Source organism: Gigantopelta aegis, chromosome 5 (genome assembly GCF_016097555.1).
Source record: "Gigantopelta aegis isolate Gae_Host chromosome 5, Gae_host_genome, whole genome shotgun sequence".
NCBI lineage: Eukaryota > Metazoa > Mollusca > Gastropoda > Neomphalida > Peltospiridae > Gigantopelta > Gigantopelta aegis.
Genome location: NC_054703.1, coordinates 17,751,422 through 17,770,352, shown reverse-complemented (window position 1 = coordinate 17,770,352; position 18,931 = coordinate 17,751,422). Strand labels below are relative to the sequence as shown.

Genomic DNA, 18,931 nt, shown 5'->3' with positions numbered 1-18,931 from the left:
CTTTGTCCGACTCGAGTGCCCTTACAGCGATATTCGATGGTGGGACACTAAATGTTATAATACGGACAACTCTCACCTCGAGCGACACTCGGTTCGTTCAGTGTTTTGTGAACATTAAATCTACTTAATCAAGAGCAATAACTCCAGAACAGAATGCATCTCTTGAGGACTTGCTTCACTACGCAAGGTAGAATTTCATTACGCTGACAAAAACTCTGTGATACAAAGCTCTATAGAAAGCACTCCAATGAAATGGGTTGTTAAGCAGCCAGGCTACGCGTATTAGTGAACGAGGGAGGGGTGTATTTAACAGGGTAGAATTGTTCTACGTAATCCTGGAACAGAATCTCGTGTTACCAAGCGCCTTAAGTAGCACGCTTAAGAAACACTATTAGACAATCGGGCTATATATTCAAATTAAGTGGGTGGTGCTATACGGAAATAAGCACGAGTTAACTAATAGATCGGGTGGTATGGTTTTTTGTGTTGGTGTGTATTCTTAATGTGGCTGACATACCACTGACATACCAGAAGATATACCTTTTGTGTGGGAACTTTCATATCATGTTGTGATGTGAGTATTCGTTATCTTCATTCTAGTTTACATTTTAGATTGTGTTCAGACAGTCCGAGTTGTCGTACAATTTTCAGCTATTCTTACTTCGTATTTATTGTTTGATGACAACATATATTTTGCAGCAGCTCGAGTTACATGCAACTCTAGCCCTCCCGTTATTAATAGGCTGTAGGGGGGGGGGGGGGCTAGAGGTTACTCGAGATACCATATAGATCAAGATACTGACGAATTAATCATGTCAAACATATAAAGGTTAAAATTCGTTTTGTTTAACGACACCACTAAAGAACATTCGGTTATTAATCATCGGCTATTGGATGTCAAACATTTGGTAATTTTGACATATAGTGTGTTAAAGAGGAAACCCGCTATACTTGTCCATTAGTAGCATGGGATATTTTACATGCACCAACTCACAGACATGATAGCACGTACCATGACCTTAGATATACCAGTTGCCTCCCACCTTTCTACTAACTAAGATGTAATTTTGTAAAAATGAAAACAAAAACAAAACTTAAAATGACAGTAAATATAGTAACAACCCAAAAAACAATGTTATTTTATCAAGTATTTTAGACTTAACATGTTCTGTGTTTAATTTGTATAATTGTCTAAGTTTGTCTCAACGTAATATACACTCATAGCTTGGTCTTCTGATTAACTGGTGTGGATCCAGGGTTTTCGTGTTGTATGAGCGTATCCAAGCCATGCAGTCCGAGTTCACCGAAACTTCCATGTTTAATGATTGCCTATAGTCAGTTTATTTATTAAAATCTCATATCATATTTTTTGATAAAATTGCCGTGTATATAATACTTTAACACTTTACTGTATATTGTACTTTAGAATAAAGCTGGTGCCATTTGTTTTGTTCTGCTTTCACCCACACCTTAGATAAATTCTGTATCCACTCCTGGCCTGATTGTTTGTAAAATATTTAGAGTCCAGACTCGAGACTCTAATAGAGTCTGAGACACTACTGTCATGACAACGCCACGCAAATAAAATTGTATGCGTGTGACGTCATTAGAGATTAAGTTGGACTTTAAAAGTTTTATAAGTACTGTCCCAGGTGTCGAGTGTAAAAATAGTATGATTAAAGTAACCATTGCGGGAATCAATGTTCTGAAACATACATGTAGTATTCTGCTATGAAATATTGTAATTAATAGCGATATAAGGGGGCAATGTGTAGAATAGTGTACATCTAAACGTCAAAACGTGATCACCAACTTGTGTTTCTTACTGTTACCGGTCATTTTGCGATGTTACTTAGGTTTGATTCACATTCGAGGTCGTATTCAAATAATTTAAATACAGCTTCAGTGCGAAAGATACTAGTATATATGAATTGTCTTCTCCTTATTGCCAAACTGCATGTGACATTGTCTGTTTCCATTATTAGATTATAATGTCTCCCGTTGTATATTGGCCAGGTAAAATTGGTAATCGAATTCGACCTGTATCCAGGCAGTTGACAATAAGTGGTGGAGCTAAAACACAAGATATACTTTATTAAATTGTTCCTCTGCTTGTAATTTTCATTAGTAAACAGAATATATTATAGAACACGGTGGCGAGATGGCACCTTTAAAAGTAGTACGTCTGTACCCAATAACTCACACGTTATGCGTAACAAAATGGCCGCCCTTTGGATTGACATCAATTGTAGAAATATAATTTTGTAGTACTGATAAGAAGACGAGTGTTGACAGAACTAGCACGCTAATGCGCTGTTTATTGACAGTAATTGGTCGACAGTGGCATGCCGGGGTGACTTAGCTGCCCCTGACGTTCATTGGCGGAGATAAGCCCTTTAGAGCCCTTGGTATTAAGACCCCGGATTAGCTAATGAAAAGGTTTTGCTGCTTTTATAAACAGGAAAGAAATCATGACTGGCAGGCTCATCCTGCTGTTATGTTTTGGTATTAACTCGGTAATACTAGTATATATTCCCTACGTGTTCACGTGTGGGGATAACACGATAAAAATGGGTGGTTTTTGGGGGTGTTGACAGGCGGGTGGATAAAGGTGTAGCATATGTGGGTATCTAAGTTTTTGTTGCAGAAGGAAAGAAAGAAATGTTTTATTTAACAACGCAATCAAGACATTTTATTTACGGTTATATGGCGTCAGACATATGGTTAAGGATCACACACACACACACATATATATATATATATATATATATATATATATATATATATATATATATATATATATATATATATAAAGAGAGGAAATCCGCTGTCGCCACTTCATGGGCTACACTTTTTCGATTAGCAGCAAGGGATATTTTATATGCACCATCCCACAGGCAGGATAGTACATACCACGACCTTTGTTATACCAGTTGTGCAGCACTGGCTGGAACGAGAAATAGCTCAATGGATCTACCGACAGGGATCGATCCTAGACTGACTGCGTGTGATCCTAGTCTGTGTGAAAACAAATATTTTAATTCGGACCGGTACTGAGCATTGAACACAGGATCTCCCAAACTTAGAAACTGCCATGGCTTCGAAGTGGCTGTTATATATCTTGGCGCCAAAGTCGACCAACTGCGTATTCATGGTTGTCGAACATTTGACAAAAAGACTTCTTTTCATTGTCAACACATATAATTATGTACAGAAAACCGGCTGGAAACCTGGCCATAACAATACTTCAAATTTAATACAATCTATGGAAAGACCCAATATTCCCGAGATGGGCTTTGTGAAAGTCTCAATACCCGGGGTCTGGGTAGTGAATGAATTGATCGTTATTTTCAGAGGTCAAGATACGCGATGCATAAAACTTTACTTAATGGTCTAGAAGCCTGCGCGGTCTTTTCGCCGAGGGCCTTTTTTCAGTAGTTATTCTGACGAGGGGAACAATAAGTAGTTTGTGTAAGTGTATAACCGGTTTGTACGCCACAGTGTGAAGTTGTGTAAATCATGAGGAATACTCAAGAGTTCAGCGTGTCTTCATTGTCGACACCAATGACATTTGTTGTGTGTGTGTGTGTGTGTGTGTGTGAACTTAGTAGGAATTTCGTCTTCTTTGATGTCTTTCGGTTTTTTCCATCTCTCTGTTTTTACTAAAGTTTTTTTTCTTTTCTTTCTTCTCAGTTATTCTGTCTTGTTCACTGTTTGTTTTCTTTATCATTTTTGTTTGTTTCTTAGTTATTTCTTTAATTTAGTCTTTATCTCCGTTTAACCTCCCTGGGCTATTTTTTTTCCTTCGCTATTTATTTATTTATTTATTTTAATTATTTGTATTACTATTATTATTATTTCTTTGAAAGAAATCATCATTTGGTCGCTCTAAATATATTTTATTGCATTCATGTTATTTTATTTTATTTTTTGGTTTCATAATTACTTCGTTTCTGTATTTGTTTGGTAAATTTCAATACGTTACCCAGTTCCGGTCGGATTTATTCGCTTTTTATTACATTTCGTTCATTCATTTCAACTTATTTTCGTGCTTAAATATATCCAACCGGCCTCGGTGGCGTCGTGGTTAGCCATCGGTCTACAGGCTGGTAGGTACTGGGTTCGGATCCCAGTCGAGGCGTGGGTCTTTTAATCCAGATACCGACTCCAAACCCTGAGTGACTGCTCCGCAAGGCTCAATGGGTAGGTGTAAACCACTTGCACCGACCAGTGATCCATAACTGGTTCAACAAAGGCCATGGTTTGTGCTATCCTGCCTGTGGGAAGCGCAAATAAAAGATCCTTTGCTGCCTGTCGTAAAAGAGTAGCCTATGTGGCGACAGCGGGTTTCCTCACAAAATCTGTGTTGTCCTTAACCATATGTCTGACGCCATATAACCGTAAATAAAATGTGTTGAGTGCGTCGTTAAATAAAACATTTCTTTCTTTTTTGCTTATATCCAATTAAGGTTCAAGCACGCTGTCCTGGACACACACCTCAGCTATCTGGGCTGTCTGTCCAGGACAGTGGGTTAGTTGTTATTTGGTTAGTGGTTAGTGAGAGAGAAGAGGGTGTAGTGGCCTTACACCTACCCATTGAACCCTTAAGAACTAGCTCTGGGTTGGAGCCGGTACCGAGCTGCGAACCCTGTACCTACCAGCCTGTAGTCCGATGGCTTAACCACTGCGCCACCGAGGCCGGTATTACATTTCCGGGTGTGGTTTTTTTGTTATGTTTTTTTGTTGTTGTTTGTTTATTTGTTTTTTGTTTGTTTTAACTTCCACATCAGTTTTCAGGTGGTTGTTTTTCGTTCGTTTTTTGTATATTGTTGTTGTGGCTTTTTCGGGGGTGGGGTAGCAATTTGTTTTGTTTTTGTGGGGGGTTTTCATAGTCAGTTATATCTAAGTATTCTTATATTTCATTCGTTTTGTTTGTTGTTGTTTTAATTTCCTCCTTTGTTTTCGTCTAACCACACAAAACCACTGACGACGACAAAGCGTCCTTTACACTTCAGTAGTTATATAACTGACGTGTCACTCTGGCCGCGCCTCTATATGGGATACTTTGATGGTCTCTTTATTTATTGCCAACAAGAACCGGGCAAGTGCATGTCGAACCTGCCACCCGCATATTAGTAATCAACTTTTACGACTTAACAACCTTTACGGGTAGAAACCTGGACGCGGGTTAATGGCGGGTTAATGGCCGCCGGCCGGTGTAGACTGATTGCGTCAATTAGGCTCTAATTAACCGGTTCCGGTTTGGCGACGAAAGAACCCGTATGTTTGATTAAACCTATTGTGAAAATTGCCTGACTAGTTTAAGCCGATTCCGCGATCTATAGAGTAATAAAATTATGTTGTCCTGCTCTCAGTTCCTAGCTGGTAACAAACGAAACACACTTTGTTGTGTCGGCTGTTCTGAGATAACATTGTCGAAAAAGTGAGTGATATTTTTGTTTTCCTTGTTAGTTTTGGGTTTGCGTTTTATTTTGTTTTGTTTTTGCTTTCGGGTGGGGGTTTTCGTATTTTCCAAAGACATTAAAGGTGTATTTTGATCGTAAAACAATTATAACAGTGAAAAATAGCTTATAACAATGCTAACTAATCATTAGGATAGGTGGAATAGTAGATCGGTGGATTAGGACCAGGAAGTACACGCGTACATTTCCAGTCACATTTTCTGTATGTCATCACTAGGCTCATTGCCTTTAAGAAATGTGATGAGGTTATTATACGCGCAAACAGACAAAATCATTGCCTTTTGTTTTCCACAAGAACCTAGATCCATTCAACTGATTATTTTTTCTCTCACTCCAACCAGGGCAGCACGGCTGATCAAAGGCCGTGGTATGTGCTTTCCTGTCTGTGGAAAAGTGCGTATAAAAGATCCCTTGCTGCTATTGGAAAAAAAATATTGGGTTTCCTCTGATGACTACGAGTCATAATTACCAAATGTTTGACATCCAATAGCTGATGATTAAATAATGTTCTCTACTGGTGTCGTTAAACAAAATAAAACTTTAACCATTGCTGGGTAGTTTGTCTACAGAGGAGAGCTCGTCTGACCCTTACATATGGTTCCAGGTCCGCCTGTAGGAGGACAGTCACTGTACAGCGCGCCGATACAGGCCTTGATCATCTGTCTCAAGTTTCACTTAACAAAGTGACCTCTCAGTGCACAGTCGAATATGCAGACAATAATATTGCAAGCAGGGAACTGTAAACCTGTATCTTACACGAATATTGGTTAAATTGTTTAGGCGTAGAAGCATCTTGAACAAACAGACAGAGTGGGGCTAGAGAAGATTCAAGTGATCAATATCAGTCTTCTCCAACGACTAGTTCGCGTCATAGGCGTACGGGCTCTTTTGTGTGTGTGTGGGGAGGGGGAGGGGGGGTAGGGGGTGGAAGGCTGAGTGATTTTTGCCCGAATTAAACGAAAACGCCCGAATCTGGATAACAATATTTATTTATATTAACATTACTCCTAAATAGCTATATAGGGTTGCAAACGAACCGTTACTCATTTTTACATGGATTATATTTAATGTTGTTGGTAAAATGATGGAAATACATGGCGAAAAGGTTTTGGGCAAGTTCATTTTGCCCGAATATATCTATCGTGTTTGCCCGAATTTAAGGATTTGTTCCAGCACTAGGGAGGCGGCATCCCCCCCCCCCCCTTTTAACTTTTAACTGACGAGAGGACCTTTAGAGTCATTCATCCTTTTCACATTTACTAACATAAAGGTTACATTTTAGTGACGATCACAAACGATACAAAAAGAAACCCAACTCCCCTAACCAAAACTGACTGACTGTCTTTCTGGGTTCCCTCCCATTCTGCCTACAACCCAGTATGCCTACACTCAGTTTGCCTACACTCAGTTTGCCTACAATCCAGTATGCCTACACTCAGTTTGCCTACAACCCACTTTGCCTACACTCAGTTTGCCTACAATCCAGTATGCCTACACTCAGTTTGCCTACAACCCACTTTGCCTACACCCATTTTGCCTACAACCCAGTATGCCTACACTTAGTTTGCCTACAACCCAGTATGCCTACACTCAGTTTGCCTACAACCCACTTTGCCTACACTCAGTTTGCCTACAACCCAGTATGCCTACACCCAGTTTGCCTACAACCCAGTATGCCTACACTCAGTTTGCCTAACAACCCACTTTGCCTACACTCAGTTTGCCTACAATATGAAACAGTGACAACCCCAGTGGGACAATCCCTATTATTTTATGTGTCAAACCAATATAAAAACATGGTATTATGTGACAATTAAGATTATAATGAGCATAAGTAATGTAATTGGGGCTTAGTTGTGCAAAGGGGATTTCATGCTCTTTATGGTGATTAGTATTAGTCTAATGATCTCATTTTAATAGTTTAATTGGTTTTGTTGTGTAATGTTAGTTTTATACATAGGGACCCTACATGGAATCTTCCACTTTTATCTGGGGATGTCATCTTTTCATACTGAGTGTAGGCAAACTGGGTGGTAGGCAAACTGAGTGTAGGCAAAGTGGGCTGTAGGCAAAATGGGAGGACACCGGTAATTCTGATACGTAATCATCAAAGGAAACCCGCTACATTTTTTCCCAATGCAGCAAGGGATCTTTTATAAGCACTTTCCCACACAGTTCAGCATATACCACGGTTTTTGATATACCAGTCGTGGTGCACTGGCTGTAACGAGAAATAGCTCAACGGCGTCTCGTCAGATGTAGGACAATAGGTGTATTTTAGACACAATATCTGGCAGCCGTTCGTTGTCCACACTTGACAAACTGCTGCTAACCGTATCTAGCCGTACTCCCAATATCAAGAGAATACAGTTAGTTGACATTCTAACTAGATTTATGTAAGACGTAAGCCCTACTTGTTGCAGTCGAGATAACGGTGCAAATATTTGGAAATTATCTTCTGTCCAAGAATCCTTCTCAATCAAGGCTTTCTTATTTGCAAATCGGCTCATTTCATTTACAAAGACTGGCAACGTTCACTGAAAATTGCAATCGAATGGTTGTCCTTTCAGTAACCTCGATAACCGCGTGTATTACCATCATCTAGTTTTCCTCCTTATCGCGTAGAGCGCCATGTTAGTGATGCACCGTTCAGCTTTGGAATGATACGCCTTAGCTGTTTCATGTAAGACTTTGGTAGACGGGCGACTGGAAACCAATCTGACCGCTTGATTAGAAGTAATCTGGCTAATAGGAATATGTCCGCGGTGAATTGCAGAATAATTCCACAGCTTCGTGCTTAATTAGCCAGGAGGAGATAATTCAAACGAATTCTTTGCCCACCACCCCTCCCCTATCCCCTTATATGCAGGGCTGTAATGATGCAGAAAGTCGGATTTCGCGTCCATTAACAGCCTAAAGGCAAATAACGGGTTTTGTTCCCTAAGACGAGGGCTGGACCAATATATGTACGGCCAGGCGTGGACGAGATCGGTCGATATTGAGCACAGCTTGACGGGTTTTCGTTATTTCCTAATTATCGCGCCATTGTAGTTTTTCCTGGCAGTCGATAAGTCAACACGGTGCGTTTCCAGCGTGTTGGTGTGTTTTCACTTTGAAGATTGGGGATACTGCGTCTGATCAGTAATGGATGCTTAATGTTTAATGTTACCTTTACACCTCGCCATGTTAAAACCTGATTTAATAAAGCAAAATAAAAACAGACCTATTGATTTAAGAAACGTATGTGTTAACACTGTTACTCAGTTGCCTTCATTTAGCATACCACTTAATGTTTTGCATTTACCATAGTTTGACACCCAGTAGTCGATGCATTTTTCATGCTGGGGTGTCGTTAAACATCTATTCTATTCTACTCTACTCATTTAGCATTGAGATCTGTTGCCATCTTTGTAATACTTTCTATCCCTCTCTATCCCTCTCTCTCCATCTCTCTTCCTCTCTCTATCTCCCTCCCCGATCTCTCCCTCTGCCCCTCTCTCTCTCTCTCTCTCTCTCTCTCTCTCTCTCTCTCTCTCTCTCTCTCTCTCTCTGTGTGTGTGTGTGTGTGTGTGTGTGTGTGTGTTTGAGGCAATAGTTTTCAAAATATTTATTCCGGCACTTATTTAAGATAAAAGTGTTGATGGTTCTATGTAAATATATAAATATTTAAAGCAATACTTTAAATCAAAATGTGTTTATCAATGTATTCAGTGCGATACTTAAATGAAAGTAAGAGGTTTGATCGGTAAAACAAGGTAAATATTTGGCGTTGTCCTTTAAATGATAAATGTTTGAAATTGTCAGAGAGCGTCGGCTCGATATCGGATTTAGTTGGATGACTTGTACAACCGGAAGTGCTCGGCGCGCCGTAATGAGTCGTTCCAGATATCGATCAAGGGAGATAATTGGAGTGATTTCAGAACGGTCCTTATCGTTTGACATCGCTGGTGCTTCGGGCTAAAATGGCAAGCTATCTGCGAGAGGTTTATGAAATGCACTTTCCACATCACTAGAACTGATATCATTTACAACGATGGTACCAGACCCGGTGGCCTGGTGGTTAGTTCATCGGTTCCAGGTTCGTATCCCTATACCGGCTCCATTGCTGAGTAACAGTAAACGTGCGAAGTGTTAGGTCGTGACGCCGACCTCTCGCTCACCAAGATGTAAGATTTCATTTCAAATTATGTTCGTCCTTATATCCAATTAAGGTTCAAGCACGCTGTCCTGGACACACACGTCAGCTGTCTGGGCTCTCTGTCAGGACAGTGGGTTAGTTGTTAGTGAGAGAGAAGAGGGTGTATTGGTCTTACACCTACCCAGTGAGTCGTTCAGGACAGTGGGTTAGTGGTTAGTGAGAGAGAAGAGGGTGTAGTGGTCTTACACCTACCCAGTGAGTCGTTCAGGACAGTGGGTTAGTGGTTAGTGAGAGAGAAGAGGGTGTATTGGTCTTACACCTACCCAGTGAGTCGTTCAGGACAGTGGGTTAGTTGTTAGTGAGAGAGAAGAGGGTGTATTGGTCTTACACCTACCCAGTGAGTCGTTCAGGACAGTGGGTTAGTGGTTAGTGAGAGAGAAGAGGGTGTATTGGTCTTACACCTACCCAGTGAGTCGTTCAGGACAGTGGGTTAGTTGTTAGTGAGAGAGAAGAGGGTGTAGTGGTCTTGCACTTACCCACTGAGTCGTTCAGGACAGCGGGTTAGTTGTTAGTGAGAGAGAAGAGGGTGTAGTGGTCTTACACCTACCCAGTGAGTCGTTCAGGACAGCGGGTTAGTTGTTAGTGAGAGAGAAGAGGGTGTATTGGTCTTACACCTACCCAGTGAGTCGTTCAGGACAGTGGGTTAGTTGTTAGTGAGAGAGAAGAGGGTGTATTGGTCTTACACCTACCCAGTGAGTCGTTCAGGACAGTGGGTTAGTGGTTAGTGAGAGAGAAGAGGGTGTAGTGGTCTTGCACTTACCCACTGAGTCGTAAAACCTCGCTCTGAGTGATAGCCGGTACCGGGCTGCGAACCCTGTGTCTACCAACCTTATGTCCGATGGCTTAACCAAAACAACACCGAGGCCGGTAGATCTAATAACCATTAACCCCTTTCACGGACCGAGAGCCCAGATAGCCGAAGTCTCGGTCAATGTTGTTTATAAGCGCAAAAATAAAGTTAAAATGGAATCAAATGTATGATATAGAATAATATTACACTTACGTCCGTTGGATACCATTTATATATATATATATATATATATATATATATATATATATATATATATATATATATATATATATATATATATATATATCTTGCAAGTCGTTGCATGCGTTCTTATGCATTGATTTATTAATAGTCGCATGCCAAACATTTGGTTATTCTGACATATAGTCTTAGAAAACCCGCTACATTTTTTCATTATTAGCAAGGGATCTTTTTTATGCATTCTCCCGCAGACAGGATAGCACATACCACAGCCACGCATCAAGCGAGCGCTTTACTACTAGGCTACGTGTGAAGGAAAAGAAAGGAAATGGGTATAATGAAAGACACACCTATTCAACAACTCCAGCACATTCTCATTTTCTCCCGTTTCATATCTACGACTATAAGACTCTATCGTATGCGGGCATATGGGATAGAAAAAAGTGTATTAAGGATGAGAGAAAAATGGTATCAATCGACTACTCTTACAGTCTTCGATCCAAATGGCGTTGCGCTGACGTCATCGGTTCCTTGGCCCTTCTTAAATTGCTACTACGAATCATAATTGATATCGCTATAGATAGCTAATCGGATAGGCATTCTGGAAATCGAATTATGTCATATCGTGTTGTAGTCGTAATAACTCATTTGGTGTATGCGTTAGTAAATTATCGATTGTCGAGGTCTCGCAACCTCCTTATAAACACACGACTTTCGAGGTGTTATATGTCCAAGAAATGTTCTTTCATACGCAGACGTAACAGGATTATATCAGCGGGACCACGTGACATTGCCTCTCGCTGGTAGTACAGGGGCGGGACGTAGCCCAGTGGTAAAGCGCTCGCTCGATGCGCGGTCGGTCTGGGATCGATCCCCGTCGGTAGGCCCATTGGGATATTTCTTGTTCCAGCCAGTGCACCACGACTGGCATAGCAAAGGTCGTGGTATGTACTACCCTGTCTGTGGGATGGTGCATATAAAAGATCCCTTGCTGCTAATCGAAAAGAATAGCCCATGAAGTGGCGACAGCGGGTTTCCTCTATCAATATCTGTGTGGTCCTTAACCATGTCTGACGCCATGTAACCGTAAATAAAATGTGTTGAGCGCATCGTTAAATAAAACATTTCCTTCCTTCCTTCCTTGTTGGTAGTAGTAAACAAAATAACCTCTGGCTGGGTCAAAGTTCGTGATGCACCGAACATTTGATAGAGAAGTTAACACCACAAGTCCTGTGGTTGGTTATAAATGTGAGTGTGTTGGTTGTACAAAAAAGTTAGTTTCATCTTGGCTAAAAATGTATGCAATTTTGTTTCATCTAGTACCACTGTGTCAAGTAGCTTTGTGCTTGAAACATGTATGGGATACCTGTAAAAAGAGGTACTCAAATTGTGTGCGACACTAGGTGTGTTGTAGAAACATCTGGTTATACCGAAAATGAGCCATGAAAGGTATCATTTTCTGCAGTTAATACTTTGAGGTAGGGGTTGTAATACTGATATTTATGGGTCATTGTTTGGTTGATATATTGCATATAGCGTTTTTAAACACAAACTTTAACGTGGTCGCCTATGGAATTTTATTTGGTATAGTACAACCTGCTAGATCTACTAAACTATACGAGGCTTTTCAGCAGTGTCGGAATGTCTGCTCGACGTGCGATGTGCAGTAGAAAAGATTTCTTTGGTGGACCTATTTACCACTCTAGCCATTGTTCCACAACTGTCATATCAAACCGTGTAGTACCTTCTGACCTATTGAGGGACATGTGTAATGGACAATATGTAGCGGGTTTCCTCTGAACACTGTGAATCAGAATGACCAAATGTTTGATATTCAATAACGGATGATTAATTAATCAATGTGCTTAAACAAAATAAAATTTTTTGCTGTCAACGGTTATTATTTGGAACGTTATGTGTGTGAAGAAAACAACACTGGAAACACCATGTTAGAATAATAGACTATCGCTACCGACCAGCAAAAAGGGTGTTTATGCATGACATAACCATAACCTGGAGTGTTTAGATATGCGGGTGATTTTGACTATTTGATGTCTACTCTGATGTGAAACATGAAACATTTGCGGCCAACAAATAGGAATTCTCGCATCCTTCTCCCCTCCTTTTATTATACCCTCGCTTCATCCATCCATCCTCCCTCCCTCTACCCCTGTCTCTTTCTTTCTCACAATATCCTCTCTCTCTCTCTCTCTCTCTCTCTCTCTCTCTCTCTCTCTCTCTCTCTCTCTCTCTCTCTCTCTCTCTCTCTCTCTCTCTCTCTCTCTCTCTCTCTCTCTCTGTGTGTGTGTGTGTGTGTGTGTGTGTGTGTGTGTGTGTTTGTCTGACGGGTAATCCATATGGCATCAAAGAACGTCTTACTCTATATAAACGGATGAATCACACAGAAAAACAGACTCATGCTGATTAATCGAACTTCTACAGTAATACCAAATAAGAGTTCTTCCTCATACACAATTAATGTTCTTGCACGCTATCCTGGGCAAACAATCCATGAATTTCAGCTGCCAACCCAAGACAGAAGTGAGATGTTTTGCTAATGACACTTATACGAATGTATATTTTTCTCCAATTATCTCATACTGGTGCCGCCATGGCATGCATATAGACTAATCATAGGCAGACCTCTGACCTAAACAAAACTGCCCTGTGAGACCTCTAGTCGCCATGATTGATTGGGTTTATGCAACTGCACATAAAGTCTGGTTAATGTGACAGTTTCCTCTCTTTGTCTCTGTCCCCGATGGCTACTGGAGACGCCTGGTGATGCATCGTCCGTCGTGGAAGACGGAAACTCGCCAGCTTCAAACACTTATGATTGATGGGGTGGTTACAGGAACCGTGTGTGCTTGTTTTTTATTATTATTAATGTATATTTTCTATTATACATTGAAGTCTTTGTTGTTATGGACTTTTGTTACTAATCTGCTGTCGGTCACCTGAAGGCAATGCTCCTGGTTGTCATGCAGGGAAGACTTTTCAGCTGTTGCAGTCCTTTTTACTGCTATTTATTGAATACAACGTCCTGCTTTTATGGTAAATTTGGAAACATTTTGTGGGAGGGAGGGGGGGGGGGGAGGCAGACAAAGAAATAAAGAGAGAGAGAGAGAGAGAGAGAGAGAGAGAGAGAGAGAGAGAGAGAGAGAGCAGAAGAGAGAGACAAAGAGGGAGTAAGAGGGACGGTCAAAGAGGAGAGAGGGATAGATATATATATATAAAATCAAACATATAGAGAGAGATGGGAAGAGACAGAGAGGGAGAAAGAGGGATGACCAAAGAGTAATAGAGAGATATAGAGGAGGAAGAGGGACAAAGAGACAGACGGGGGAGGGGTAGAGATGTGACCACTGGGCTTCTATCGATAAAAACAGTCAGGGATCGTTTGTAGGTAGCTAATGACCGACAGTAGATTAAAACATTGTTTACTTTGATTCATTAATTAGCACCGTGTTGATGTATGATACAGGTGAAGTGTCAAAGTCAGACGAATGTGGTCATTTGGCCGATATATCTACTATGTACATAATGCGAGTTCTAGTCTATTTTAAAGATTATTTCCCGTTTTAACGTCAAAGATTCTTCTTTCACTGTTATCATAACTGTATCCAAATGAGTTACAGGTTTGTAAATTATCTAAACTTAGTGTCCATTTTTTACTTGTTAAAACTAGGGTCTGCGCCTTTAAGTGAAAAGCTGACCGGCCTCGGCGGTGTGGTGGTTTCCACTCCCGGCCTCGGCGGTGTGGTGGTTTCCACTCCCGGTCTCGGCGGTGTGGTGGTTTCCACTCCCGGCCTCGGCGGTGTGGTGGTTTCCACTTCCGGACCGCCCCGGCGGTGTGGTGGTTTCAACTCCCGGCCTCGGCGGTGTGGTGGTTTCCACTCCCGGCCTCGGCGGTGTGGTGGTTTTGACTCCCGGACCGGCCTCGGCGGTGTGGTGGTTTCAACTCCCGGCCTCGGCGGTGTGGTGGTTTCAACTCCCGGACCGCCTCGGCGGTGTAGTGGTTTCAACTCCCGGCCTCGGCGATGTGGTGGTTTCCACTCCCGGCCTCGGCGGTGTGGTGGTTTCGACTCCCGGACCGGCCTCGGCGGTGTGGTGGTTTCAACTCCCGGCCTCGGCGGTGTCGTGGTTTTCACTCCCGGCCTCGGCGGTGTCGTGGTTTCGACTCCCGGACCGGCCTCTGCGGTGTCGTGGTTTCAACTCCCGGACCAGCCTCGGCGGTGTGGTGGTTTCCACTCCCGGACCGGCCTCGGCGGTGTGGTGGTTTCGACTCCCTGACCGACCTCGGCCGTGTGGTGGTTTCCATTCCCGGACCGGCCTCGGCGGTGTGGTGGTTTCCACTCCCGGACCAGCCTCGGCGGTGTGGTGGTTTCCACTCCCGGCCTCGGCGGTGTGGTGGTTTCGACTCCCGGACCGGCCTCGACGGTGTGGCGGTTTCAACTCTCGGACCGGCCTCGGCGGTGTGGTGGTTTCGACTCCCGGACCGGCCTCGGCGGTGTGGTGGTTTCCACTCCCAGCCTCGGCGGTGTGGTGGTTTCGACTCCCGGACCGGCCTCGGCGGTGTGGTGGTTTCGACTCCCAGACCGGCCTCGGCGGTGTGGTGGTTTCGACTCCCGGAAGATAAGGCCAATACACCTCTATCTCCCTATTTGTCTCTCTTCATCCACTCTCGCTCTCATTAACCACTAACTAACAATTAACCACTAAACCTCTGTCCTCGACGGACAGTCAAAATAGCTGATATGTGTGTCCAGGAAAAGCGTACTTGAACCTTAGTTAGATGCAAACACCAAAAAGAAGTTTAAATGAATGAAAATTCAAAACCCTACAAACTCCTTCCACAACATTGTACAGTAGTTCTTGTTAAAACGTACAGTTGTTTTTAGAACCACTTTGTCTTGGTTGTCAGTGTTTGCGTGTGCTGGAGTGTCGATGATACTAGTAGTTTGTTTTATAAGTACCTTTTAGAAATACACCCTAGCCTACTGAATTATCAGAATAAACTGATTCTCAACATAACAAGTTACTTGATTTCAATAAGTTCTGTAATTTGGGCTTGTGCAGTTCTGACCGTATTTGTAGCGAGACCATACCATGCAATGTCATATTTTAAGACACAGCTGGAACAACATTGCTAGGAGGAAATAATAAAATGTGGAACTAATTATTATAATGTACGTCAGACATAGCGTAACAGTTAAGTGTCTGCTCAATACGGAGCCTTCAGTCTGCCCAGTAGATCGAGTCCGAACAGCCCCATCTTGTCGTTCGATCGTAAAGCATCGAACCCCACCCGTGAACACATAGGGCTATTTCTCCTTCCAGCCAATGATCCACAACTGGTGTAAAAAAAAGACTGTGGTATGTAGTATCGTGTCTATGAGATGAATATGACTATAAAAAGAACCCTTGTTGCTAATCGAAAAGAGTAGCCCAAGAAGTGGCGGCAGCGGGTTTCGTGTCTTATTATCGGTGTGTTCTTTTTAACCATTGTGTCTGACGTCATATAACAGTAAATATAACTGCGTTGAGTGCGTCGTTAAATAAGAGTGTTCGCAGGTAAATACACATTATTTCCCCATAATGTTCGTGTATTTTTATTTTTAAGCGCAGTGAAACTAGATTACAGAATATTTTTTTTACCAATAATGACAATAATTGAAAGTGTACGAAAGTATGATATTAAAAAAAGAGTAATTTAAAGTATGTTAAAACGCCAGTTTTGACATATATTTACAAAATACCAACAAGCAAAAGGATACATAACAAAACACTTTTATTTTTATTACAATGTTATAGACGGAACATTCAAATTGAACAGTAAATTTAAAAAACGAAAATCCAAATATTTCACGTCAATTTCGGATTTTCGAATTTGTGGCAAAAAAAATCCGAAAAGTTTGTCGTTCTGAAAAAAAAAAAAGAAGCCATTTCTTTCTGTCAGTGCGACTTTGCCTTCAGTAGAGCGGTGTGACCACGTCTTTAATACACGGCCCACAACAACGCCATAAATCCTTACACAATGATACGGCAAGGACAGACGGGCGTGCACACACGTTGTTGATTATAGAGTAACGCGCACTGTGTGCGTTACGAGTTGGTTTAGAAATATCGTAAATTACAGACTCATGTTAGTAAATGACCGAAATTAGCCTCTTTATTACCACACGTGTTTCGGTCCCGTGTACCCGTGACGTAACACGTGTATCTCTCCCACTAGTCATTAACCCGACTCCATCGTCTAGTGGCGAGGCCAGAAACGTTATGTCTGGACATTTTATTGACTTCGCTTCCTCTTACAAAGTTTGTTTTGTTTAGCGACACCACTAGAGCACATTGATTAAGTAATAATTGTCTATTGAATTTAGAAGTTTGTTTTGTTTAATGACACCACAAGAGCATATTGATTAAATAATAATTGGCTATTGGATGTAGAAGTTTGGTTTGTTTAACGGCACAACTAGAGCACATTGACTTATTAATCATCGGCTATTGGATGTCAACTATTTAGTAACTTTTATACATAGTCTTCAGTAAAGTTTGTTTTGTTTAACGACACAACTTGAGCACATTGATTTACTAATCATCGCCAAACATTTGGTCGTTTTGACATAGTCTTAAATAGGAAACCCGCTACATTTTTCCATTAGTAGCAGTGGATAAATAGGATAGTACACGCCACGTCCTTTGATATACCACCCGTGGTACACTGGTTGGAACGAGAAATATCCCAATGGGCCCACCGACGGTGATCGATCCTAAACCGACCGCGCATCGAGCGAGCTCTTTACCACTGGGCTACGTCCCGCCCCCACATAGTCTTCAGAGAAATCCTACATGTACTGTCCCTCGGACAGAACGCATTGCGACCTTTCATACAACGGATCTGCATGTACTGTCCCTCGGACAGAACGCATTGCGACCTTTCATACAACGGATCTACATGCACTGTCCCTCGGACAGAACGCATTGCGACCTTTCATACAACGGATCTACATGCACTGTCCCTCGGACAGAACGCATTGCGACCTTTCATACAACGGATCTACATGTACTGTCCCTCGGACAGAACGCATTGCGACCTTTCATACAACGGATCTGCATGTACTGTCTCTCGGACAGAACGCATTGCGACCTTTCATACACCTGTCCCTCGGACAGAACGCATTGCGACCTTTCATACAACGGATCTGCATGTACTGTCTCTCGGACAGAACGCATTGCGACCTTTCATACACCTGTCCCTCGGACAGAACGCATTGCGACCTTTCATACAACGGATCTACATGTACTGTCCCTCGGACAGAACGCATTGCGACCTTTCATACAACGGATCTGCATGTACTGTCCCTCTGACAGAACGCATTGCGACCTTTCATACAACGGATCTACATGTACTGTCCCTCTGACAGAACGCATTGCGACCTTTCATACAACGGATCTGTCCCTCGGACAGAACGCATTGCGACCTTTCATACAACGGATCTGCATGTACTGTCCCTCGGACAGAACGCATTGCGACCTTTCATACAACGGATCTGCATGTACTGTCCCTCGGACAGAACGCATTGCGACCTTTCATACAACGGATCTGCATGCACTGTCCCTCGGACAGAACGCATTGCGACCTTTCATACAACTGTCCCTCGGACAGAACGGATTGCGACCTTTCATACAACGGATCTGCATGCACTGTCCCTCTGACAGAACGCATTGCGACCTTTCATACAACGGATCTACATGTACTGTCCCTCTGACAGAACGCATTGCGACCTTTCATACAACGGATCTACATGCACTGTCCCTCGGACAGAACGCATTGCGACCTTTCATATACCGGATCTACATGTACTGTCCCTCGTACAGAACGCATTGCGACCTTTCATACAACGGATCTGTCCCTCGGACAGAACGCATTGCGACCTTTCATACAACGGATCTGCATGTACTGTCCCTCGGACAGAACGCATTGCGACCTTTCATACAACGGATCTGCATGTACTGTCCCTCGGACAGAACGCATTGCGACCTTTCATACAACGGATCTACATGTACTGTCCCTCGGACAGAACGCATTGCGACCTTTCATATACCGGACGTGGGGGACTGATTGGTGGGACTGGGGGAAAAAACAATAAGAGAAAGAGTCCACCGGGGGGATTCGACCCTACGACCTAATGACCTGATGATCTAGATCTGCCTAGTGTTCTGTGAATGATAGCAGGAGAATGAGAAGGCGTAACG

General features: G+C 42.4%; 1 protein-coding gene across 1 annotated transcript in view; it reads left to right on the top strand.

The window, feature by feature from the left end:
• The first annotated feature begins 491 nt into the window (after positions 1–491).
• The window catches only part of LOC121373332, a 54,514-nt gene continuing 36,074 nt past the window's right edge, over positions 492–18,931 (top strand). Inside the window, exon 1 of the mRNA XM_041499904.1 lies at positions 492–574. The gene's annotated coding sequence lies outside the window, so the exon portion shown is untranslated. The remainder of the gene's footprint in view (positions 575–18,931) is intronic.